General features: G+C 44.8%; 10 non-coding genes and 1 pseudogene across 10 annotated transcripts; all 11 read right to left on the bottom strand.

Moving 5' to 3' along the window:
- Positions 1 to 946: 946 nt before the first annotated feature.
- On the bottom strand, positions 947 to 1,137 carry LOC130302851 (U2 spliceosomal RNA). The gene has a single exon (XR_008852997.1). It is a non-coding gene; the product is annotated as a U2 spliceosomal RNA (small nuclear RNA).
- Positions 1,138 to 3,233: 2,096 nt separating this feature from the next.
- Positions 3,234 to 3,424, bottom strand: LOC130302848 (U2 spliceosomal RNA). Its single transcript, XR_008852994.1, has one exon. It is a non-coding gene; the product is annotated as a U2 spliceosomal RNA (small nuclear RNA).
- A 2,094-nt stretch (positions 3,425 to 5,518) lies between these two features.
- On the bottom strand, positions 5,519 to 5,709 carry LOC130302847 (U2 spliceosomal RNA). The gene has a single exon (XR_008852993.1). It is a non-coding gene; the product is annotated as a U2 spliceosomal RNA (small nuclear RNA).
- A 2,071-nt stretch (positions 5,710 to 7,780) lies between these two features.
- Positions 7,781 to 7,971, bottom strand: LOC130302846 (U2 spliceosomal RNA). Its single transcript, XR_008852992.1, has one exon. It is a non-coding gene; the product is annotated as a U2 spliceosomal RNA (small nuclear RNA).
- A 2,083-nt stretch (positions 7,972 to 10,054) lies between these two features.
- Positions 10,055 to 10,245, bottom strand: LOC130302845 (U2 spliceosomal RNA). Its single transcript, XR_008852991.1, has one exon. It is a non-coding gene; the product is annotated as a U2 spliceosomal RNA (small nuclear RNA).
- Positions 10,246 to 12,339: 2,094 nt separating this feature from the next.
- Positions 12,340 to 12,530, bottom strand: LOC130302843 (U2 spliceosomal RNA). Its single transcript, XR_008852990.1, has one exon. It is a non-coding gene; the product is annotated as a U2 spliceosomal RNA (small nuclear RNA).
- A 2,094-nt stretch (positions 12,531 to 14,624) lies between these two features.
- Positions 14,625 to 14,806, bottom strand: LOC130302860 (U2 spliceosomal RNA). The gene has a single exon (XR_008853005.1). It is a non-coding gene; the product is annotated as a U2 spliceosomal RNA (small nuclear RNA).
- Positions 14,807 to 15,499: 693 nt separating this feature from the next.
- On the bottom strand, positions 15,500 to 15,659 carry LOC130302863 (U2 spliceosomal RNA; annotated as a pseudogene).
- A 2,092-nt stretch (positions 15,660 to 17,751) lies between these two features.
- Positions 17,752 to 17,942, bottom strand: LOC130302854 (U2 spliceosomal RNA). Its single transcript, XR_008853000.1, has one exon. It is a non-coding gene; the product is annotated as a U2 spliceosomal RNA (small nuclear RNA).
- A 2,094-nt stretch (positions 17,943 to 20,036) lies between these two features.
- Positions 20,037 to 20,227, bottom strand: LOC130302842 (U2 spliceosomal RNA). The gene has a single exon (XR_008852989.1). It is a non-coding gene; the product is annotated as a U2 spliceosomal RNA (small nuclear RNA).
- Positions 20,228 to 22,315: 2,088 nt separating this feature from the next.
- On the bottom strand, positions 22,316 to 22,514 carry LOC130302862 (U2 spliceosomal RNA). The gene has a single exon (XR_008853007.1). It is a non-coding gene; the product is annotated as a U2 spliceosomal RNA (small nuclear RNA).
- Positions 22,515 to 26,420: the final 3,906 nt, after the last annotated feature.

The raw sequence follows: 26,420 nt of genomic DNA, 5'->3' as shown, positions 1-26,420 counted from the left end.
TACTGATTTTTCCTGTCTGAATTTGTCGCACAGAAAGTTGCAGGCCAAATATGTGTGACATTTCTGCGACTTTAGCTTCTAGAGCATTTTTACAACATTATACATAGGTGCTGAATACATAAAAAGCGACTGTTCAGCGACAGACAAGTCGCATCGGCTGAAAGTAGGCCAGAATGTCAGTCCATGTTGGAGCAGGTTTAGATACAGTCTAAAGCATAGATCTCAAAGTCTGTGCACAGAATTTAGCAAGGGCCTCGCACCTTCTGATGCATCAGGTAGGTGCACTATAGCATAGCCTAACCCTCTGTACTTTGGTCTATATTGATGCGGGACATAGACAGCCAGCTGATGACCAATCCATTAGTGCAATGGATGGCTGGAAGCATTTGTCTTTGCCTTTGCAATACCACAGAAGCAATGCATGGTCAATGTACAGCAATGACACACCTGTGTGAACAGCCAGGAGACCCCCCCATGTTATGTTACATAGTTACATAGTTAGTACGGTCGAAAAAAGACATATGTCCATCAAGTTCAACCAGGGAATTAAGGGGTAGGGGTGTGGCGCGATATTGGGGAAGGGATGAGATTTTATATTTCTTCATAAGCATTAATCTTATTTTGTCAATTAGGAACATTCAGCACCCACCCGCTATCAAGGCAGCTGCCTATCATGTCATGCCCTACCTGCACAGGTGTGCTGGCTACTCAAATGATCCAATTAAGGAGGCCATTTAGTCAGCAGCAGCAGAAGTCCTGTGCCTGGACGCTCCAACAGCGGCCAGACACAAGCAGAAGCAGCAGAAGCAGCAGCAGCACCACCTTTTGTTTTTTGGCTGCAGCAGCAGCAGCAGCAGCAGCAGCAAGGCCCACAGGGCTGGCTAGCTGGCTAGCCAGCAAGCAGGTAGCAATGAAAGTAGGAATCTTTCTTTTTAACCCTGTAAGGGGGTGGTGCACTGTACCCGAAGATACTGCCATATCGGGTCAATGCATAGGGCGACGGAAGCAAGCTTCGAAATCGGCCCCCGTTCTCAAAAATCCATTTAATATATGGTCCCCAGATAGGGGACGTATCAGATATTAAACTGATAAGAACAGATACTACACTTGATCTTAGCCAAAAGGCCGAGAAGCGATAACCGTGAAAGGGGCGGGCCCAACAAGGTCCCCTTCATGGGCACTATCACTGCTTGCTGTCAGGGAGGCTGCCAGACAATTTTCCATGCACACTCTGGGCTGGGGGGCAGTCAACCACCAGTACACACAGCAGAACCTAAACCCATACCATTATTGCTAAGCAGCAAGACAGGGGCCCATTGCACTCCCACGGGGCCTTTTTAAATGCAATCCATAACCCGGATTTGCCAGGAACCCTTCTTACTCCTCCTACTTGCATGTGACACTGGGCTTAGGATCTGCATAGGAAACACACACACAAGCACACACCTACCTTTGTTGCCTGCAGATGCCTCCTTGGCTGTCCCCAAACGGTATCAAACCAACACCCACGGGAAGCTGTAAGCATAGAGGACATGCCTGCACCCCATTGGACTTACCTGTGTGGGTTAAATCCGGGTTATTTGACAACCTATGGCGGTGATGGTTCTGCTCAGGCAGAGCAGTGCTGATGCTCCTCATAAAGCTGTCGCTGCTGTGAAGGTTCTAGGTGACATCACAATCCCTATGGTTACATACACAACAAAGCTGGGTTGTTGTTGTTTACACTCTGCAAGGCCTGTGGAAGTGAGTGACATCATAGCACTGTAGTTCTGAGGGTTCTAGATGGATGCAACAATCTCCTGTTGCTTCTATGAAGGCCATAATAGACGACATCACCAAACAGCTCCATAGTCACATACACAGCAAAGGAGAGATGTTGTTTACACCTAGTGATGTCAGTGGTATTGAGTGACATCACAGCACAGTGCTAAGGCTCCTGGGCCTGGACACAGCAGCGGCTGCAATATCTCAACGGAGAATACGTTTATATATATGTGTGTGTGTGCGCGTATATATATATATATATATATATATATATATATATATATATATTTCTCCGCCGAAATCACTTTTAAACCCATTTCCACCTTTTTTTCCCTTCTCTTCCTCTTACTTTTTTTTCACGTTTTTTTACGTTTTTCTCCTTTTCGCCTCTTTTCTGGGCGTATTATTCTTCTTTTTCTTCTTTTTTTTCGTCTAATGCATACCCCATCAGTGCAGCAATGCTTATTCAATACCGCCAGCAGATGGAGACACTGGGGGATAATTTTCTAAGGATTTATACTGATTTTTCCTGTCTGAATTTGTCGCACAGAAAGTTGCAGGCCAAATATGTGTGACATTTCTGCGACTTTAGCTTCTAGAGCATTTTTACAACATTATACATAGGTGCTGAATACATAAAAAGCGACTGTTCAGCGACAGACAAGTCGCATCGGCTGAAAGTAGGCCAGAATGTCAGTCCATGTTGGAGCAGGTTTAGATACAGTCTAAAGCATAGATCTCAAAGTCTGTGCACAGAATTTAGCAAGGGCCTCGCACCTTCTGATGCATCAGGTAGGTGCACTATAGCATAGCCTAACCCTCTGTACTTTGGTCTATATTGATGCGGGACATAGACAGCCAGCTGATGACCAATCCATTAGTGCAATGGATGGCTGGAAGCATTTGTCTTTGCCTTTGCAATACCACAGAAGCAATGCATGGTCAATGTACAGCAATGACACACCTGTGTGAACAGCCAGGAGACCCCCCCATGTTATGTTACATAGTTACATAGTTAGTACGGTCGAAAAAAGACATATGTCCATCAAGTTCAACCAGGGAATTAAGGGGTAGGGGTGTGGCGCGATATTGGGGAAGGGATGAGATTTTATATTTCTTCATAAGCATTAATCTTATTTTGTCAATTAGGAACATTCAGCACCCACCCGCTATCAAGGCAGCTGCCTATCATGTCATGCCCTACCTGCACAGGTGTGCTGGCTACTCAAATGATCCAATTAAGGAGGCCATTTAGTCAGCAGCAGCAGAAGTCCTGTGCCTGGACGCTCCAACAGCGGCCAGACACAAGCAGAAGCAGCAGAAGCAGCAGCAGCACCACCTTTTGTTTTTTGGCTGCAGCAGCAGCAGCAGCAGCAGCAGCAGCAGCAAGGCCCACAGGGCTGGCTAGCTGGCTAGCCAGCAAGCAGGTAGCAATGAAAGTAGGAATCTTTCTTTTTAACCCTGTAAGGGGGTGGTGCACTGTACCCGAAGATACTGCCATATCGGGTCAATGCATAGGGCGACGGAAGCAAGCTTCGAAATCGGCCCCCGTTCTCAAAAATCCATTTAATATATGGTCCCCAGATAGGGGACGTATCAGATATTAAACTGATAAGAACAGATACTACACTTGATCTTAGCCAAAAGGCCGAGAAGCGATAACCGTGAAAGGGGCGGGCCCAACAAGGTCCCCTTCATGGGCACTATCACTGCTTGCTGTCAGGGAGGCTGCCAGACAATTTTCCATGCACACTCTGGGCTGGGGGGCAGTCAACCACCAGTACACACAGCAGAACCTAAACCCATACCATTATTGCTAAGCAGCAAGACAGGGGCCCATTGCACTCCCACGGGGCCTTTTTAAATGCAATCCATAACCCGGATTTGCCAGGAACCCTTCTTACTCCTCCTACTTGCATGTGACACTGGGCTTAGGATCTGCATAGGAAACACACACACAAGCACACACCTACCTTTGTTGCCTGCAGATGCCTCCTTGGCTGTCCCCAAACGGTATCAAACCAACACCCACGGGAAGCTGTAAGCATAGAGGACATGCCTGCACCCCATTGGACTTACCTGTGTGGGTTAAATCCGGGTTATTTGACAACCTATGGCGGTGATGGTTCTGCTCAGGCAGAGCAGTGCTGATGCTCCTCATAAAGCTGTCGCTGCTGTGAAGGTTCTAGGTGACATCACAATCCCTATGGTTACATACACAACAAAGCTGGGTTGTTGTTGTTTACACTCTGCAAGGCCTGTGGAAGTGAGTGACATCATAGCACTGTAGTTCTGAGGGTTCTAGATGGATGCAACAATCTCCTGTTGCTTCTATGAAGGCCATAATAGACGACATCACCAAACAGCTCCATAGTCACATACACAGCAAAGGAGAGATGTTGTTTACACCTAGTGATGTCAGTGGTATTGAGTGACATCACAGCACAGTGCTAAGGCTCCTGGGCCTGGACACAGCAGCGGCTGCAATATCTCAACGGAGAATACGTTTATATATATGTGTGTGTGTGCGCGTATATATATATATATATATATATATATATATATATATATATATATATTTCTCCGCCGAAATCACTTTTAAACCCATTTCCACCTTTTTTTCCCTTCTCTTCCTCTTACTTTTTTTTCACGTTTTTTTACGTTTTTCTCCTTTTCGCCTCTTTTCTGGGCGTATTATTCTTCTTTTTCTTCTTTTTTTTCGTCTAATGCATACCCCATCAGTGCAGCAATGCTTATTCAATACCGCCAGCAGATGGAGACACTGGGGGATAATTTTCTAAGGATTTATACTGATTTTTCCTGTCTGAATTTGTCGCACAGAAAGTTGCAGGCCAAATATGTGTGACATTTCTGCGACTTTAGCTTCTAGAGCATTTTTACAACATTATACATAGGTGCTGAATACATAAAAAGCGACTGTTCAGCGACAGACAAGTCGCATCGGCTGAAAGTAGGCCAGAATGTCAGTCCATGTTGGAGCAGGTTTAGATACAGTCTAAAGCATAGATCTCAAAGTCTGTGCACAGAATTTAGCAAGGGCCTCGCACCTTCTGATGCATCAGGTAGGTGCACTATAGCATAGCCTAACCCTCTGTACTTTGGTCTATATTGATGCGGGACATAGACAGCCAGCTGATGACCAATCCATTAGTGCAATGGATGGCTGGAAGCATTTGTCTTTGCCTTTGCAATACCACAGAAGCAATGCATGGTCAATGTACAGCAATGACACACCTGTGTGAACAGCCAGGAGACCCCCCCATGTTATGTTACATAGTTACATAGTTAGTACGGTCGAAAAAAGACATATGTCCATCAAGTTCAACCAGGGAATTAAGGGGTAGGGGTGTGGCGCGATATTGGGGAAGGGATGAGATTTTATATTTCTTCATAAGCATTAATCTTATTTTGTCAATTAGGAACATTCAGCACCCACCCGCTATCAAGGCAGCTGCCTATCATGTCATGCCCTACCTGCACAGGTGTGCTGGCTACTCAAATGATCCAATTAAGGAGGCCATTTAGTCAGCAGCAGCAGAAGTCCTGTGCCTGGACGCTCCAACAGCGGCCAGACACAAGCAGAAGCAGCAGAAGCAGCAGCAGCACCACCTTTTGTTTTTTGGCTGCAGCAGCAGCAGCAGCAGCAGCAGCAAGGCCCACAGGGCTGGCTAGCTGGCTAGCCAGCAAGCAGGTAGCAATGAAAGTAGGAATCTTTCTTTTTAACCCTGTAAGGGGGTGGTGCACTGTACCCGAAGATACTGCCATATCGGGTCAATGCATAGGGCGACGGAAGCAAGCTTCGAAATCGGCCCCCGTTCTCAAAAATCCATTTAATATATGGTCCCCAGATAGGGGACGTATCAGATATTAAACTGATAAGAACAGATACTACACTTGATCTTAGCCAAAAGGCCGAGAAGCGATAACCGTGAAAGGGGCGGGCCCAACAAGGTCCCCTTCATGGGCACTATCACTGCTTGCTGTCAGGGAGGCTGCCAGACAATTTTCCATGCACACTCTGGGCTGGGGGGCAGTCAACCACCAGTACACACAGCAGAACCTAAACCCATACCATTATTGCTAAGCAGCAAGACAGGGGCCCATTGCACTCCCACGGGGCCTTTTTAAATGCAATCCATAACCCGGATTTGCCAGGAACCCTTCTTACTCCTTCTACTTGCATGTGACACTGGGCTTAGGATCTGCATAGGAAACACACACACAAGCACACACCTACCTTTGTTGCCTGCAGATGCCTCCTTGGCTGTCCCCAAACGGTATCAAACCAACACCCACGGGAAGCTGTAAGCATAGAGGACATGCCTGCACCCCATTGGACTTACCTGTGTGGGTTAAATCCGGGTTATTTGACAACCTATGGCGGTGATGGTTCTGCTCAGGCAGAGCAGTGCTGATGCTCCTCATAAAGCTGTCGCTGCTGTGAAGGTTCTAGGTGACATCACAATCCCTATGGTTACATACACAACAAAGCTGGGTTGTTGTTGTTTACACTCTGCAAGGCCTGTGGAAGTGAGTGACATCATAGCACTGTAGTTCTGAGGGTTCTAGATGGATGCAACAATCTCCTGTTGCTTCTATGAAGGCCATAATAGACGACATCACCAAACAGCTCCATAGTCACATACACAGCAAAGGAGAGATGTTGTTTACACCTAGTGATGTCAGTGGTATTGAGTGACATCACAGCACAGTGCTAAGGCTCCTGGGCCTGGACACAGCAGCGGCTGCAATATCTCAACGGAGAATACGTTTATATATATGTGTGTGTGTGCGCGTATATATATATATATATATATATATATATATATATATATTTCTCCGCCGAAATCACTTTTAAACCCATTTCCACCTTTTTTTCCCTTCTCTTTCTCTTACTTTTTTTTCACGTTTTTTTACGTTTTTCTCCTTTTCGCCTCTTTTCTGGGCGTATTATTCTTCTTTTTCTTCTTTTTTTTCGTCTAATGCATACCCCATCAGTGCAGCAATGCTTATTCAATACCGCCAGCAGATGGAGACACTGGGGGATAATTTTCTAAGGATTTATACTGATTTTTCCTGTCTGAATTTGTCGCACAGAAAGTTGCAGGCCAAATATGTGTGACATTTCTGCGACTTTAGCTTCTAGAGCATTTTTACAACATTATACATAGGTGCTGAATACATAAAAAGCGACTGTTCAGCGACAGACAAGTCGCATCGGCTGAAAGTAGGCCAGAATGTCAGTCCATGTTGGAGCAGGTTTAGATACAGTCTAAAGCATAGATCTCAAAGTCTGTGCACAGAATTTAGCAAGGGCCTCGCACCTTCTGATGCATCAGGTAGGTGCACTATAGCATAGCCTAACCCTCTGTACTTTGGTCTATATTGATGCGGGACATAGACAGCCAGCTGATGACCAATCCATTAGTGCAATGGATGGCTGGAAGCATTTGTCTTTGCCTTTGCAATACCACAGAAGCAATGCATGGTCAATGTACAGCAATGACACACCTGTGTGAACAGCCAGGAGACCCCCCCATGTTATGTTACATAGTTACATAGTTAGTACGGTCGAAAAAAGACATATGTCCATCAAGTTCAACCAGGGAATTAAGGGGTAGGGGTGTGGCGCGATATTGGGGAAGGGATGAGATTTTATATTTCTTCATAAGCATTAATCTTATTTTGTCAATTAGGAACATTCAGCACCCACCCGCTATCAAGGCAGCTGCCTATCATGTCATGCCCTACCTGCACAGGTGTGCTGGCTACTCAAATGATCCAATTAAGGAGGCCATTTAGTCAGCAGCAGCAGAAGTCCTGTGCCTGGACGCTCCAACAGCGGCCAGACACAAGCAGAAGCAGCAGCAGCACCACCTTTTGTTTTTTGGCTGCAGCAGCAGCAGCAGCAGCAAGGCCCACAGGGCTGGCTAGCTGGCTAGCCAGCAAGCAGGTAGCAATGAAAGTAGGAATCTTTCTTTTTAACCCTGTAAGGGGGTGGTGCACTGTACCCGAAGATACTGCCATATCGGGTCAATGCATAGGGCGACGGAAGCAAGCTTCGAAATCGGCCCCCGTTCTCAAAAATCCATTTAATATATGGTCCCCAGATAGGGGACGTATCAGATATTAAACTGATAAGAACAGATACTACACTTGATCTTAGCCAAAAGGCCGAGAAGCGATAACCGTGAAAGGGGCGGGCCCAACAAGGTCCCCTTCATGGGCACTATCACTGCTTGCTGTCAGGGAGGCTGCCAGACAATTTTCCATGCACACTCTGGGCTGGGGGGCAGTCAACCACCAGTACACACAGCAGAACCTAAACCCATACCATTATTGCTAAGCAGCAAGACAGGGGCCCATTGCACTCCCACGGGGCCTTTTTAAATGCAATCCATAACCCGGATTTGCCAGGAACCCTTCTTACTCCTCCTACTTGCATGTGACACTGGGCTTAGGATCTGCATAGGAAACACACACACAAGCACACACCTACCTTTGTTGCCTGCAGATGCCTCCTTGGCTGTCCCCAAACGGTATCAAACCAACACCCACGGGAAGCTGTAAGCATAGAGGACATGCCTGCACCCCATTGGACTTACCTGTGTGGGTTAAATCCGGGTTATTTGACAACCTATGGCGGTGATGGTTCTGCTCAGGCAGAGCAGTGCTGATGCTCCTCATAAAGCTGTCGCTGCTGTGAAGGTTCTAGGTGACATCACAATCCCTATGGTTACATACACAACAAAGCTGGGTTGTTGTTGTTTACACTCTGCAAGGCCTGTGGAAGTGAGTGACATCATAGCACTGTAGTTCTGAGGGTTCTAGATGGATGCAACAATCTCCTGTTGCTTCTATGAAGGCCATAATAGACGACATCACCAAACAGCTCCATAGTCACATACACAGCAAAGGAGAGATGTTGTTTACACCTAGTGATGTCAGTGGTATTGAGTGACATCACAGCACAGTGCTAAGGCTCCTGGGCCTGGACACAGCAGCGGCTGCAATATCTCAACGGAGAATACGTTTATATATATGTGTGTGTGTGCGCGTATATATATATATATATATATATATATATATATATATATATATATTTCTCCGCCGAAATCACTTTTAAACCCATTTCCACCTTTTTTTCCCTTCTCTTCCTCTTACTTTTTTTTCACGTTTTTTTACGTTTTTCTCCTTTTCGCCTCTTTTCTGGGCGTATTATTCTTCTTTTTCTTCTTTTTTTTCGTCTAATGCATACCCCATCAGTGCAGCAATGCTTATTCAATACCGCCAGCAGATGGAGACACTGGGGGATAATTTTCTAAGGATTTATACTGATTTTTCCTGTCTGAATTTGTCGCACAGAAAGTTGCAGGCCAAATATGTGTGACATTTCTGCGACTTTAGCTTCTAGAGCATTTTTACAACATTATACATAGGTGCTGAATACATAAAAAGCGACTGTTCAGCGACAGACAAGTCGCATCGGCTGAAAGTAGGCCAGAATGTCAGTCCATGTTGGAGCAGGTTTAGATACAGTCTAAAGCATAGATCTCAAAGTCTGTGCACAGAATTTAGCAAGGGCCTCGCACCTTCTGATGCATCAGGTAGGTGCACTATAGCATAGCCTAACCCTCTGTACTTTGGTCTATATTGATGCGGGACATAGACAGCCAGCTGATGACCAATCCATTAGTGCAATGGATGGCTGGAAGCATTTGTCTTTGCCTTTGCAATACCACAGAAGCAATGCATGGTCAATGTACAGCAATGACACACCTGTGTGAACAGCCAGGAGACCCCCCCATGTTATGTTACATAGTTACATAGTTAGTACGGTCGAAAAAAGACATATGTCCATCAAGTTCAACCAGGGAATTAAGGGGTAGGGGTGTGGCGCGATATTGGGGAAGGGATGAGATTTTATATTTCTTCATAAGCATTAATCTTATTTTGTCAATTAGGAACATTCAGCACCCACCCGCTATCAAGGCAGCTGCCTATCATGTCATGCCCTACCTGCACAGGTGTGCTGGCTACTCAAATGATCCAATTAAGGAGGCCATTTAGTCAGCAGCAGCAGAAGTCCTGTGCCTGGACGCTCCAACAGCGGCCAGACACAAGCAGAAGCAGCAGAAGCAGCAGCAGCACCACCTTTTGTTTTTTGGCTGCAGCAGCAGCAGCAGCAAGGCCCACAGGGCTGGCTAGCTGGCTAGCCAGCAAGCAGGTAGCAATGAAAGTAGGAATCTTTCTTTTTAACCCTGTAAGGGGGTGGTGCACTGTACCCGAAGATACTGCCATATCGGGTCAATGCATAGGGCGACGGAAGCAAGCTTCGAAATCGGCCCCCGTTCTCAAAAATCCATTTAATATATGGTCCCCAGATAGGGGACGTATCAGATATTAAACTGATAAGAACAGATACTACACTTGATCTTAGCCAAAAGGCCGAGAAGCGATAACCGTGAAAGGGGCGGGCCCAACAAGGTCCCCTTCATGGGCACTATCACTGCTTGCTGTCAGGGAGGCTGCCAGACAATTTTCCATGCACACTCTGGGCTGGGGGGCAGTCAACCACCAGTACACACAGCAGAACCTAAACCCATACCATTATTGCTAAGCAGCAAGACAGGGGCCCATTGCACTCCCACGGGGCCTTTTTAAATGCAATCCATAACCCGGATTTGCCAGGAACCCTTCTTACTCCTCCTACTTGCATGTGACACTGGGCTTAGGATCTGCATAGGAAACACACACACAAGCACACACCTACCTTTGTTGCCTGCAGATGCCTCCTTGGCTGTCCCCAAACGGTATCAAACCAACACCCACAGGAAGCTGTAAGCATAGAGGACATGCCTGCACCCCATTGGACTTACCTGTGTGGGTTAAATCCGGGTTATTTGACAACCTATGGCGGTGATGGTTCTGCTCAGGCAGAGCAGTGCTGATGCTCCTCATAAAGCTGTCGCTGCTGTGAAGGTTCTAGGTGACATCACAATCCCTATGGTTACATACACAACAAAGCTGGGTTGTTGTTGTTTACACTCTGCAAGGCCTGTGGAAGTGAGTGACATCATAGCACTGTAGTTCTGAGGGTTCTAGATGGATGCAACAATCTCCTGTTGCTTCTATGAAGGCCATAATAGACGACATCACCAAACAGCTCCATAGTCACATACACAGCAAAGGAGAGATGTTGTTTACACCTAGTGATGTCAGTGGTATTGAGTGACATCACAGCACAGTGCTAAGGCTCCTGGGCCTGGACACAGCAGCGGCTGCAATATCTCAACGGAGAATACGTTTATATATATGTGTGTGTGTGCGCGTATATATATATATATATATATATATATATATATATATATATATATATTTCTCCGCCGAAATCACTTTTAAACCCATTTCCACCTTTTTTTCCCTTCTCTTCCTCTTACTTTTTTTTCACGTTTTTTTACGTTTTTCTCCTTTTCGCCTCTTTTCTGGGCGTATTATTCTTCTTTTTCTTCTTTTTTTTCGTCTAATGCATACCCCATCAGTGCAGCAATGCTTATTCAATACCGCCAGCAGATGGAGACACTGGGGGATAATTTTCTAAGGATTTATACTGATTTTTCCTGTCTGAATTTGTCGCACAGAAAGTTGCAGGCCAAATATGTGTGACATTTCTGCGACTTTAGCTTCTAGAGCATTTTTACAACATTATACATAGGTGCTGAATACATAAAAAGCGACTGTTCAGCGACAGACAAGTCGCATCGGCTGAAAGTAGGCCAGAATGTCAGTCCATGTTGGAGCAGGTTTAGATACAGTCTAAAGCATAGATCTCAAAGTCTGTGCACAGAATTTAGCAAGGGCCTCGCACCTTCTGATGCATCAGGTAGGTGCACTATAGCATAGCCTAACCCTCTGTACTTTGGTCTATATTGATGCGGGACATAGACAGCCAGCTGATGACCAATCCATTAGTGCAATGGATGGCTGGAAGCATTTGTCTTTGCCTTTGCAATACCACAGAAGCAATGCATGGTCAATGTACAGCAATGACACACCTGTGTGAACAGCCAGGAGACCCCCCCATGTTATGTTACATAGTTACATAGTTAGTACGGTCGAAAAAAGACATATGTCCATCAAGTTCAACCAGGGAATTAAGGGGTAGGGGTGTGGCGCGATATTGGGGAAGGGATGAGATTTTATATTTCTTCATAAGCATTAATCTTATTTTGTCAATTAGGAACATTCAGCACCCACCCGCTATCAAGGCAGCTGCCTATCATGTCATGCCCTACCTGCACAGGTGTGCTGGCTACTCAAATGATCCAATTAAGGAGGCCATTTAGTCAGCAGCAGCAGAAGTCCTGTGCCTGGACGCTCCAACAGCGGCCAGACACAAGCAGAAGCAGCAGAAGCAGCAGCAGCACCACCTTTTGCTTTTTGGCTGCAGCAGCAGCAGCAGCAGCAGCAGCAAGGCCCACAGGGCTGGCTAGCTGGCTAGCCAGCAAGCAGGTAGCAATGAAAGTAGGAATCTTTCTTTTTAACCCTGTAAGGGGGTGGTGCACTGTACCCGAAGATACTGCCATATCGGGTCAATGCATAGGGCGACGGAAGCAAGCTTCGAAATCGGCCCCCGTTCTCAAAAATCCATTTAATATATGGTCCCCAGATAGGGGACGTATCAGATATTAAACTGATAAGAACAGATACTACACTTGATCTTAGCCAAAAGGCCGAGAAGCGATAACCGTGAAAGGGGCGGGCCCAACAAGGTCCCCTTCATGGGCACTATCACTGCTTGCTGTCAGGGAGGCTGCCAGACAATTTTCCATGCACACTCTGGGCTGGGGGGCAGTCAACCACCAGTACACACAGCAGAACCTAAACCCATACCATTATTGCTAAGCAGCAAGACAGGGGCCCATTGCACTCCCACGGGGCCTTTTTAAATGCAATCCATAACCCGGATTTGCCAGGAACCCTTCTTACTCCTCCTACTTGCATGTGACACTGGGCTTAGGATCTGCATAGGAAACACACACACAAGCACACACCTACCTTTGTTGCCTGCAGATGCCTCCTTGGCTGTCCCCAAACGGTATCAAACCAACACCCACGGGAAGCTGTAAGCATAGAGGACATGCCTGCACCCCATTGGACTTACCTGTGTGGGTTAAATCCGGGTTATTTGACAACCTATGGCGGTGATGGTTCTGCTCAGGCAGAGCAGTGCTGATGCTCCTCATAAAGCTGTCGCTGCTGTGAAGGTTCTAGGTGACATCACAATCCCTATGGTTACATACACAACAAAGCTGGGTTGTTGTTGTTTACACTCTGCAAGGCCTGTGGAAGTGAGTGACATCATAGCACTGTAGTTCTGAGGGTTCTAGATGGATGCAACAATCTCCTGTTGCTTCTATGAAGGCCATAATAGACGACATCACCAAACAGCTCCATAGTCACATACACAGCAAAGGAGAGATGTTGTTTACACCTAGTGATGTCAGTGGTATTGAGTGACATCACAGCACAGTGCTAAGGCTCCTGGGCCTGGACACAGCAGCGGCTGCAATATCTCAACGGAGAATACGTTTATATATATGTGTGTGTGTGCGCGTATATATATATATATATATATATATATATATATATATATATATATATTTCTCCGCCGAAATCACTTTTAAACCCATTTCCACCTTTTTTTCCCTTCTCTTCCTCTTACTTTTTTTTCACGTTTTTTTACGTTTTTCTCCTTTTCGCCTCTTTTCTGGGCGTATTATTCTTCTTTTTCTTCTTTTTTTTCGTCTAATGCATACCCCATCAGTGCAGCAATGCTTATTCAATACCGCCAGCAGATGGAGACACTGGGGGATAATTTTCTAAGGATTTATACTGATTTTTCCTGTCTGAATTTGTCGCACAGAAAGTTGCAGGCCAAATATGTGTGACATTTCTGCGACTTTAGCTTCTAGAGCATTTTTACAACATTATACATAGGTGCTGAATACATAAAAAGCGACTGTTCAGCGACAGACAAGTCGCATCGGCTGAAAGTAGGCCAGAATGTCAGTCCATGTTGGAGCAGGTTTAGATACAGTCTAAAGCATAGATCTCAAAGTCTGTGCACAGAATTTAGCAAGGGCCTCGCACCTTCTGATGCATCAGGTAGGTGCACTATAGCATAGCCTAACCCTCTGTACTTTGGTCTATATTGATGCGGGACATAGACAGCCAGCTGATGACCAATCCATTAGTGCAATGGATGGCTGGAAGCATTTGTCTTTGCCTTTGCAATACCACAGAAGCAATGCATGGTCAATGTACAGCAATGACACACCTGTGTGAACAGCCAGGAGACCCCCCCATGTTATGTTACATAGTTACATAGTTAGTACGGTCGAAAAAAGACATATGTCCATCAAGTTCAACCAGGGAATTAAGGGGTAGGGGTGTGGCGCGATATTGGGGAAGGGATGAGATTTTATATTTCTTCATAAGCATTAATCTTATTTTGTCAATTAGGAACATTCAGCACCCACCCGCTATCAAGGCAGCTGCCTATCATGTCATGCCCTACCTGCACAGGTGTGCTGGCTACTCAAATGATCCAATTAAGGAGGCCATTTAGTCAGCAGCAGCAGAAGTCCTGTGCCTGGACGCTCCAACAGCGGCCAGACACAAGCAGAAGCAGCAGAAGCAGCAGCAGCACCACCTTTTGTTTTTTGGCTGCAGCAGCAGCAGCAGCAGCAGCAGCAAGGCCCACAGGGCTGGCTAGCTGGCTAGCCAGCAAGCAGGTAGCAATGAAAGTAGGAATCTTTCTTTTTAACCCTGTAAGGGGGTGGTGCACTGTACCCGAAGATACTGCCATATCGGGTCAATGCATAGGGCGACGGAAGCAAGCTTCGAAATCGGCCCCCGTTCTCAAAAATCCATTTAATATATGGTCCCCAGATAGGGGACGTATCAGATATTAAACTGATAAGAACAGATTTTTTTTTTTTTTTTATCTAAAGCCGAGGAACGTGCTTTCGATTCACCCAAAGTGCAAGAAAAAGTGCAAACGTGTTACACTAAAAAAACGTGCACAAAGGATGCGGTCTATCGCAAGCCCTTCTCCGATAGGAGAGAGGCCCCCCAACAAACCTTACCCTTCGCCTCCGGACCAAAAGGTACCTGCGAGGTTCCAGGTTCGATGTCCCTTTTCGCCGAAGCTACTAGGGGACCACAAATGCTCCCGGCATCCCCCTTGGCGTTGGCCAAGGTATCTGCCCGCAGAGCCGATTACGGTAGGTACCCTGCCAAAGCAGGAGTACCCGGGGTGTTTGCAGGGAGGTGCGGAACCTAATGGCCACACACACCTCCCCTAGACCGCCAGGAGGGACACCCAGAAGGGCTACCGCATCCTGACAAATCCTGTGAACACACAACACGCAAAAAGTGACACAGTGAGACAAAAAAGAAATAAATAAGTGAATGTGTGCAGATATACTGCCCGGACATCCGGCCGGATCTATAAAAATTTCTCTGATCCTAGCCAGAAGGCCGGGAATCAAGAGGTGAGTGCCACAAGGTGAAGAGATTATGGTGCCCGTGCTTCAACTCAGTGAGTCTATTCTCCCAGTGAGTTTCGGCACCTCGGGGTCACCACTCCCCGAGGCACAAAAGTACCTCGGCTCTAGACCCTCTCAGCCTCATGGCGAGACCCGGAGGGAACAGGTCACATCGGGGCAGCCGTCGAGCTGATTCCTCAGAACCAGCCCCGGAAAGCCCTGGTACACCTGCATCCTCCATGCAGCACCCATCCCCACCAGCATGAAAACTGATAAGAACAGATACTACACTTGATCTTAGCCAAAAGGCCGAGAAGCGATAACCGTGAAAGGGGCGGGCCCAACAAGGTCCCCTTCATGGGCACTATCACTGCTTGCTGTCAGGGAGGCTGCCAGACAATTTTCCATGCACACTCTGGGCTGGGGGGCAGTCAACCACCAGTACACACAGCAGAACCTAAACCCATACCATTATTGCTAAGCAGCAAGACAGGGGCCCATTGCACTCCCACGGGGCCTTTTTAAATGCAATCCATAACCCGGATTTGCCAGGAACCCTTCTTACTCCTCCTACTTGCATGTGACACTGGGCTTAGGATCTGCATAGGAAACACACACACAAGCACACACCTACCTTTGTTGCCTGCAGATGCCTCCTTGGCTGTCCCCAAACGGTATCAAACCAACACCCACGGGAAGCTGTAAGCATAGAGGACATGCCTGCACCCCATTGGACTTACCTGTGTGGGTTAAATCCGGGTTATTTGACAACCTATGGCGGTGATGGTTCTGCTCAGGCAGAGCAGTGCTGATGCTCCTCATAAAGCTGTCGCTGCTGTGAAGGTTCTAGGTGACATCACAATCCCTATGGTTACATACACAACAAAGCTGGGTTGTTGTTGTTTACACTCTGCAAGGCCTGTGGAAGTGAGTGACATCATAGCACTGTAGTTCTGAGGGTTCTAGATGGATGCAACAATCTCCTGTTGCTTCTATGAAGGCCATAATAGACGACATCACCAAACAGCTCCATAGTCACATACACAGCAAAGGAGAGATGTTGTTTACACCTAGTGATGTCAGTGGTATTGAGTGACATCACAGCACAGTGCTAAGGCTCCTGGGCCTGGACACAGCAGCGGCTGCAATATCTCAACGGAGAATACGTTTATATATATGTGTGTGTGTGCGCGTATATATATATATATATATATATATATATATATATATATTTCTCCGCCGAAATCACTTTTAAACCCATTTCCACCTTTTTTTCCCTTCTCTTCCTCTTACTTTTTTTTCACGTTTTTTTACGTTTTTCTCCTTTTCGCCTCTTTTCTGGGCGTATTATTCTTCTTTTTCTTCTTTTTTTTCGTCTAATGCATACCCCATCAGTGCAGCAATGCTTATTCAATACCGCCAGCAGATGGAGACACTGGGGGATAATTTTCTAAGGATTTATACTGATTTTTCCTGTCTGAATTTGTCGCACAGAAAGTTGCAGGCCAAATATGTGTGACATTTCTGCGACTTTAGCTTCTAGAGCATTTTTACAACATTATACATAGGTGCTGAATACATAAAAAGCGACTGTTCAGCGACAGACAAGTCGCATCGGCTGAAAGTAGGCCAGAATGTCAGTCCATGTTGGAGCAGGTTTAGATACAGTCTAAAGCATAGATCTCAAAGTCTGTGCACAGAATTTAGCAAGGGCCTCGCACCTTCTGATGCATCAGGTAGGTGCACTATAGCATAGCCTAACCCTCTGTACTTTGGTCTATATTGATGCGGGACATAGACAGCCAGCTGATGACCAATCCATTAGTGCAATGGATGGCTGGAAGCATTTGTCTTTGCCTTTGCAATACCACAGAAGCAATGCATGGTCAATGTACAGCAATGACACACCTGTGTGAACAGCCAGGAGACCCCCCCATGTTATGTTACATAGTTACATAGTTAGTACGGTCGAAAAAAGACATATGTCCATCAAGTTCAACCAGGGAATTAAGGGGTAGGGGTGTGGCGCGATATTGGGGAAGGGATGAGATTTTATATTTCTTCATAAGCATTAATCTTATTTTGTCAATTAGGAACATTCAGCACCCACCCGCTATCAAGGCAGCTGCCTATCATGTCATGCCCTACCTGCACAGGTGTGCTGGCTACTCAAATGATCCAATTAAGGAGGCCATTTAGTCAGCAGCAGCAGAAGTCCTGTGCCTGGACGCTCCAACAGCGGCCAGACACAAGCAGAAGCAGCAGAAGCAGCAGCAGCACCACCTTTTGTTTTTTGGCTGCAGCAGCAGCAGCAGCAGCAGCAGCAGCAGCAAGGCCCACAGGGCTGGCTAGCTGGCTAGCCAGCAAGCAGGTAGCAATGAAAGTAGGAATCTTTCTTTTTAACCCTGTAAGGGGGTGGTGCACTGTACCCGAAGATACTGCCATATCGGGTCAATGCATAGGGCGACGGAAGCAAGCTTCGAAATCGGCCCCCGTTCTCAAAAATCCATTTAATATATGGTCCCCAGATAGGGGACGTATCAGATATTAAACTGATAAGAACAGATACTACACTTGATCTTAGCCAAAAGGCTGAGAAGCGATAACCGTGAAAAGGGCGGGCCCAACAAGGTCCCCTTCATGGGCACTATCACTGCTTGCTGTCAGGGAGGCTGCCAGACAATTTTCCATGCACACTCTGGGCTGGGGGGCAGTCAACCACCAGTACACACAGCAGAACCTAAACCCATACCATTATTGCTAAGCAGCAAGACAGGGGCCCATTGCACTCCCACGGGGCCTTTTTAAATGCAATCCATAACCCGGATTTGCCAGGAACCCTTCTTACTCCTCCTACTTGCATGTGACACTGGGCTTAGGATCTGCATAGGAAACACACACACAAGCACACACCTACCTTTGTTGCCTGCAGATGCCTCCTTGGCTGTCCCCAAACGGTATCAAACCAACACCCACGGGAAGCTGTAAGCATAGAGGACATGCCTGCACCCCATTGGACTTACCTGTGTGGGTTAAATCCGGGTTATTTGACAACCTATGGCGGTGATGGTTCTGCTCAGGCAGAGCAGTGCTGATGCTCCTCATAAAGCTGTCGCTGCTGTGAAGGTTCTAGGTGACATCACAATCCCTATGGTTACATACACAACAAAGCTGGGTTGTTGTTGTTTACACTCTGCAAGGCCTGTGGAAGTGAGTGACATCATAGCACTGTAGTTCTGAGGGTTCTAGATGGATGCAACAATCTCCTGTTGCTTCTATGAAGGCCATAATAGACGACATCACCAAACAGCTCCATAGTCACATACACAGCAAAGGAGAGATGTTGTTTACACCTAGTGATGTCAGTGGTATTGAGTGACATCACAGCACAGTGCTAAGGCTCCTGGGCCTGGACACAGCAGCGGCTGCAATATCTCAACGGAGAATACGTTTATATATATGTGTGTGTGTGCGCGTATATATATATATATATATATATATATATATATATATATATATATATTTCTCCGCCGAAATCACTTTTAAACCCATTTCCACCTTTTTTTCCCTTCTCTTCCTCTTACTTTTTTTTCACGTTTTTTTACGTTTTTCTCCTTTTCGCCTCTTTTCTGGGCGTATTATTCTTCTTTTTCTTCTTTTTTTTCGTCTAATGCATACCCCATCAGTGCAGCAATGCTTATTCAATACCGCCAGCAGATGGAGACACTGGGGGATAATTTTCTAAGGATTTATACTGATTTTTCCTGTCTGAATTTGTCGCACAGAAAGTTGCAGGCCAAATATGTGTGACATTTCTGCGACTTTAGCTTCTAGAGCATTTTTACAACATTATACATAGGTGCTGAATACATAAAAAGCGACTGTTCAGCGACAGACAAGTCGCATCGGCTGAAAGTAGGCCAGAATGTCAGTCCATGTTGGAGCAGGTTTAGATACAGTCTAAAGCATAGATCTCAAAGTCTGTGCACAGAATTTAGCAAGGGCCTCGCACCTTCTGATGCATCAGGTAGGTGCACTATAGCATAGCCTAACCCTCTGTACTTTGGTCTATATTGATGCGGGACATAGACAGCCAGCTGATGACCAATCCATTAGTGCAATGGATGGCTGGAAGCATTTGTCTTTGCCTTTGCAATACCACAGAAGCAGTGCATGGTCAATGTACAGCAATGACACACCTGTGTGAACAGCCAGGAGACCCCCCCATGTTATGTTACATAGTTACATAGTTAGTACGGTCGAAAAAAGACATATGTCCATCAAGTTCAACCAGGGAATTAAGGGGTAGGGGTGTGGCGCGATATTGGGGAAGGGATGAGATTTTATATTTCTTCATAAGCATTAATCTTATTTTGTCAATTAGGAACATTCAGCACCCACCCGCTATCAAGGCAGCTGCCTATCATGTCATGCCCTACCTGCACAGGTGTGCTGGCTACTCAAATGATCCAATTAAGGAGGCCATTTAGTCAGCAGCAGCAGAAGTCCTGTGCCTGGACGCTCCAACAGCGGCCAGACACAAGCAGAAGCAGCAGAAGCAGCAGCAGCACCACCTTTTGTTTTTTGGCTGCAGCAGCAGCAGCAGCAGCAGCAGCAAGGCCCACAGGGCTGGCTAGCTGGCTAGCCAGCAAGCAGGTAGCAATGAAAGTAGGAATCTTTCTTTTTAACCCTGTAAGGGGGTGGTGCACTGTACCCGAAGATACTGCCATATCGGGTCAATGCATAGGGCGACGGAAGCAAGCTTCGAAATCGGCCCCCGTTCTCAAAAATCCATTTAATATATGGTCCCCAGATAGGGGACGTATCAGATATTAAACTGATAAGAACAGATACTACACTTGATCTTAGCCAAAAGGCCGAGAAGCGATAACCGTGAAAGGGGCGAGCCCAACAAGGTCCCCTTCATGGGCACTATCACTGCTTGCTGTCAGGGAGGCTGCCAGACAATTTTCCATGCACACTCTGGGCTGGGGGGCAGTCAACCACCAGTACACACAGCAGAACCTAAACCCATACCATTATTGCTAAGCAGCAAGACAGGGGCCCATTGCACTCCCACGGGGCCTTTTTAAATGCAATCCATAACCCGGATTTGCCAGGAACCCTTCTTACTCCTCCTACTTGCATGTGACACTGGGCTTAGGATCTGCATAGGAAACACACACACAAGCACACACCTACCTTTGTTGCCTGCAGATGCCTCCTTGGCTGTCCCCAAACGGTATCAAACCAACACCCACGGGAAGCTGTAAGCATAGAGGACATGCCTGCACCCCATTGGACTTACCTGTGTGGGTTAAATCCGGGTTATTTGACAACCTATGGCGGTGATGGTTCTGCTCAGGCAGAGCAGTGCTGATGCTCCTCATAAAGCTGTCGCTGCTGTGAAGGTTCTAGGTGACATCACAATCCCTATGGTTACATACACAACAAAGCTGGGTTGTTGTTGTTTACACTCTGCAAGGCCTGTGGAAGTGAGTGACATCATAGCACTGTAGTTCTGAGGGTTCTAGATGGATGCAACAATCTCCTGTTGCTTCTATGAAGGCCATAATAGACGACATCACCAAACAGCTCCATAGTCACATACACAGCAAAGGAGAGATGTTGTTTACACCTAGTGATGTCAGTGGTATTGAGTGACATCACAGCACAGTGCTAAGGCTCCTGGGCCTGGACACAGCAGCGGCTGCAATATCTCAACGGAGAATACGTTTATATATATGTGTGTGTGTGCGCGTATATATATATATATATATATATATATATATATATATATATTTCTCCGCCGAAATCACTTTTAAACCCATTTCCACCTTTTTTTCCCTTCTCTTCCTCTTACTTTTTTTTCACGTTTTTTTACGTTTTTCTCCTTTTCGCCTCTTTTCTGGGCGTATTATTCTTCTTTTTCTTCTTTTTTTTCGTCTAATGCATACCCCATCAGTGCAGCAATGCTTATTCAATACCGCCAGCAGATGGAGACACTGGGGGATAATTTTCTAAGGATTTATACTGATTTTTCCTGTCTGAATTTGTCGCACAGAAAGTTGCAGGCCAAATATGTGTGACATTTCTGCGACTTTAGCTTCTAGAGCATTTTTACAACATTATACATAGGTGCTGAATACATAAAAAGCGACTGTTCAGCGACAGACAAGTCGCATCGGCTGAAAGTAGGCCAGAATGTCAGTCCATGTTGGAGCAGGTTTAGATACAGTCTAAAGCATAGATCTCAAAGTCTGTGCACAGAATTTAGCAAGGGCCTCGCACCTTCTGATGCATCAGGTAGGTGCACTATAGCATAGCCTAACCCTCTGTACTTTGGTCTATATTGATGCGGGACATAGACAGCCAGCTGATGACCAATCCATTAGTGCAATGGATGGCTGGAAGCATTTGTCTTTGCCTTTGCAATACCACAGAAGCAATGCATGGTCAATGTACAGCAATGACACACCTGTGTGAACAGCCAGGAGACCCCCCCATGTTATGTTACATAGTTACATAGTTAGTACGGTCGAAAAAAGACATATGTCCATCAAGTTCAACCAGGGAATTAAGGGGTAGGGGTGTGGCGCGATATTGGGGAAGGGATGAGATTTTATATTTCTTCATAAGCATTAATCTTATTTTGTCAATTAGGAACATTCAGCACCCACCCGCTATCAAGGCAGCTGCCTATCATGTCATGCCCTACCTGCACAGGTGTGCTGGCTACTCAAATGATCCAATTAAGGAGGCCATTTAGTCAGCAGCAGCAGAAGTCCTGTGCCTGGACGCTCCAACAGCGGCCAGACACAAGCAGAAGCAGCAGAAGCAGCAGCAGCACCACCTTTTGTTTTTTGGCTGCAGCAGCAGCAGCAGCAGCAGCAGCAAGGCCCACAGGGCTGGCTAGCTGGCTAGCCAGCAAGCAGGTAGCAATGAAAGTAGGAATCTTTCTTTTTAACCCTGTAAGGGGGTGGTGCACTGTACCCGAAGATACTGCCATATCGGGTCAATGCATAGGGCGACGGAAGCAAGCTTCGAAATCGGCCCCCGTTCTCAAAAATCCATTTAATATATGGTCCCCAGATAGGGGACGTATCAGATATTAAACTGATAAGAACAGATTTTTTTTTTTTTTTTTTTTTTTTTTTTTCCTCAGTTACAGACTATTGTTTGAACGATCATCAGGTCTCCTACCAGGACTCGTCACTTAAAACAATGTCTGAAAAAACATCATGCGGAAAGACAAAAAAAAGGGAACCGAGGGTCAAGAACTTAAAACCAAAAGGTAAAAGCTGAAGGAAAACAAAAACTTTTAAAAAACCAAACATAAACTGGTCAGACTTACAGTTTCCACCATTGGGTATATTTCCAGATCTTTTCAGCATTGTCTTCTCCCATTCTCTTCTTATCTAATAAATATGCAATAAAAAGTCTTCCGAGCAACAACCTCCTACATTCACTTGGAGAAATGGAAACATTTTTAAAAACAAGCAAATTCCTGGAGTCCCATAAAACTTCTTTAAAAACAGAAAAAATTATCCAAGTAACACGTGCATCATTCTTCATGTTAAAGTCCTGACCGATAAAAATTTTCTCAAAAGTAAAATCATTAAAACCCATAAGTGCAATAAAAAATCTTGTTAAAAGCCTAAAAACTTCCTTGGCATAAAAACAGTCCCACCACAAATGTACAATATCTTCTTTACCTCCACAACCCTCTCTTGGACACTGTTCACTCACTCTTATTCCTCTTCCTCTTAAAAACACTCGAGTTGGGAGGCAACCATGGTAAGACATCCATACCACATCTTTTTGTCTATTTGATAAACCAAAGGAATTAAAAAGGCTCCAAATCTTAACTGACTGTGCAATATTACAGAATGGTACTTCATTAAATTTTTCACTCTTTCTCAACTCATATTCTATTTTCTTCTTTTCAGGTTTCCCCAAGGAGCTCAAATTAAACTGATCATTGAAAGACCGAAGAACCACATAAAAGGTAGGTATAATCAGCGCCATTGGTTTCCTCAGATCCCTCTCACACCAGCCCCACTTAGAAAACAACCATCCTGCTAAATATTTACACATATCAGCTGTTTTACTATTGCACTGGATCGTCTTGAAAATTAAAAGAAAATAGTGTAACTTTAAAAACAAATCAATATTTGGAAAGTCATATCCACCATTCTTTACAGTACTCATTACCTTCTCTCTTTTCATTTTTTCCATTTTGGATCCCCAAAAGAAAACAAAAAGTCTTCTTGTTGTCTTCCTCATCCAAAGCTTACCAGGTGGAAAAACCATCGCAGTATATAAAAGTAAAGGTAAAATCACAGTCTTAATAACAAGTACTTTCCCTTTAAGGGATAAACTCCTCAATTTCCAAAAATTCAATTTCTTTTCAATTTTACTGTCCAGCTTGTTGTAAGTCTCTGTCCCTTTAAGATTCTTTTCAAAAATGACCCCTAAAACTTCCACATTCTCCTTTATCTCTACTCCATCCACCAACACATCTTCGCATTTCCCAAAATTCACCAAATGACATTTGCCCCAGTTTACACACATTCCGGCCACACAGCAAAAAATTTGAATATGCAAATTCACTCTATTCAAATCTGCTTTTGAAGTACATGTAAACACAACATCATCCATGTAGCTTAAAACCTTAAGATCACTCCCACCACTGCCAGGTATAAAAACTCCTTTAACACATTTGTCTTTCTGAACATTCTTTAACAAGGCCTCTATTACACAGATGAAAAGGATTGGGGAGAGTGGGCAACCCTGCCGAACCCCTGATAAAATCTTAAAAGCAGGACCAACATGGCCATTCATTAAAACTTGTCCAGTAACACCATTATATAACCCTTTAATAACATGTAATAACTTCATTGGGATCCCCATATGTTTTAGGGCCATAAACATAAATTTGTGTGCGACTTTATCATAGGCCTTCTCGAAATCCACTGACTCGACAAAAAGAGGCACCTTATTAAAATTACAATAATAAATAACATCCCTTAAAATCAATAAATTATCAGTAATTCTTCTCCCGGGTACAGCACATACTTGGTAATTATCTACCATATGGCCAATAATATTCCTAAGCCTGTTTGCAACAATTTTAGCAATAATTTTATAGTCACTGTTTAACAATGAAATTGGTCTCCAATTTTTTATATCACGTTCGTCACCTTTCTTATGTATTAGTGTGATAATTCCCTTCTTCATTGAATCAGCTAAAATCCCAAACTTAAAAACATATTGCACAACCCGAGTAAAAACATCTTTTAAAAGAGGCCAAAATACAACATAAAACTCAGCTGGAAGGCCGTCACTACCAGGGGTTTTACCTTTTGCCATTCCATTCAGCGCCATTCTAATTTCATTTTCACTAACATCTTCCACCAAAAAAACTTTCTCCTCATCTGGAATTTGATCCTCTAAAATGTTACAGTAGTCTTCCATTTCATTAATAGCAGCTTTACTTTCATTACTAAAAAGTGTTTCATAAAATTTACAAACCTCCTCCTCCATCTCCCTACCAACCACCTCACCACTTGAGGTTAAAACTGACTTAAAGACCCCCTTTGGCTTAAAACACTTTTTAAAAAAATATCGACTACATTGTTCATTCTCCTCCAAATGTTGCACCTTAGCCCTGTAAACAATATTCCTTCCTCTTTCCTTCAACCTTGTCTTCATCTCTTCCTTAATTTCACAAATTTCAGCATCCACCTCTAGACCAGCGTTCTTAAACTTAAAGAGAGTCTCCAACTGTGAAACTAAAGTCTCATCTCTCCGCCTCTTCTCCTGTGCTCTCTTAATGCAAACAGACTTAAAATAACCAGCAAAGTTCACTTTAGCCCAATCCCACCAGTCTAAAATATTTTTAAAACAGTCTTGTTTAGCAGCACAGGATAAAAATATATTTTTAAAACCTGCCATTACCTCCTCTTCTTCAAGTAAACTCACATTCAACTTCCAGAGTCCCCTACCAAAGGCAATGGACTCTGAGATGCTTATTTCAGCAGATAAAATTTTATGATCTGAGAAAATCGACATCATCTGATTACACCGGGCCACCTTCATCCCTTCAGACACAAAAATATAATCTATTCGGGATTTACAGTGACCACTATCCGATACATATGTATATCTATCATCAGTGTCAATCATCAGTCCAGCATCTATATAGTGTAAGTCTTGTACTAATTGATTTAAAGCATTAGAGGTAATGTCAGTTCGGACTTCAGCAGCACTCTCACGGTCATTAACAGTACGGATACAGTTAAAATCACCAGCCACTATAGTACTTTCCCGACCAGGGATAAAAAACTTCAAGGACTCTAAAAAAACCAACCGCTCTTTCTTCTCTGCTGGGGCATATACGTTAAAAACTCTAATCCTCTGGTCTAAAAACTCAAAGTTTAAAACCATGCAACGGCCTGGTATTAAAATCTGGCAATTTAAAACTTTGATATTGTTATTTTTGATTAAAAAACCAACTCCTTCATTCTTGTTATCCGTACTAGTTGACCAAAAAGATTGTCCCATCCTCCACTCATCAGCATAAGGTGCAGATTTAATTGCACACTCCTGTAAACATATTATATCAGCTCTCACATTCTCCAACACCTCAAAAATAGCAGCTCTTCTTACTTCTGATCCAATACTCCTGACATTAAGGGTTGTTAAGATAAGAGTCATAATAACTAAAATGAATAAAATCAAAACTTTAATATCCATCATAGTTAAAAATTACTGCTGTGACTCTCAACTTTCCTTAAAACATTTTCATAACAATCAGGCGACCCTGGATCAGAGTCCCTGTCCATTTCAACTCCTCTTCCAACCACTGGGTCCTCTTGATCCCCAGTCCAACTTCCTTTTTTACTTCTTTTACTTTCCACCCCCACCTCATCCTCCTCATCACTGCTGACAAATCTCTGAGCAGGTGTAAGGGACTTCTCAGGTGACTGCACATTTTCTTGGAATTCCATTCCCTCCTCCTCCCCCACAACAGGGTCTGGACATTCCACATCACCACTCATGCTTCCACAAGGAAAAACA

This window comes from Hyla sarda, unplaced genomic scaffold (genome assembly GCF_029499605.1).
Source record: "Hyla sarda isolate aHylSar1 unplaced genomic scaffold, aHylSar1.hap1 scaffold_1184, whole genome shotgun sequence".
NCBI lineage: Eukaryota > Metazoa > Chordata > Amphibia > Anura > Hylidae > Hyla > Hyla sarda.
This window is presented reverse-complemented; position numbering and strand designations above follow the sequence as displayed.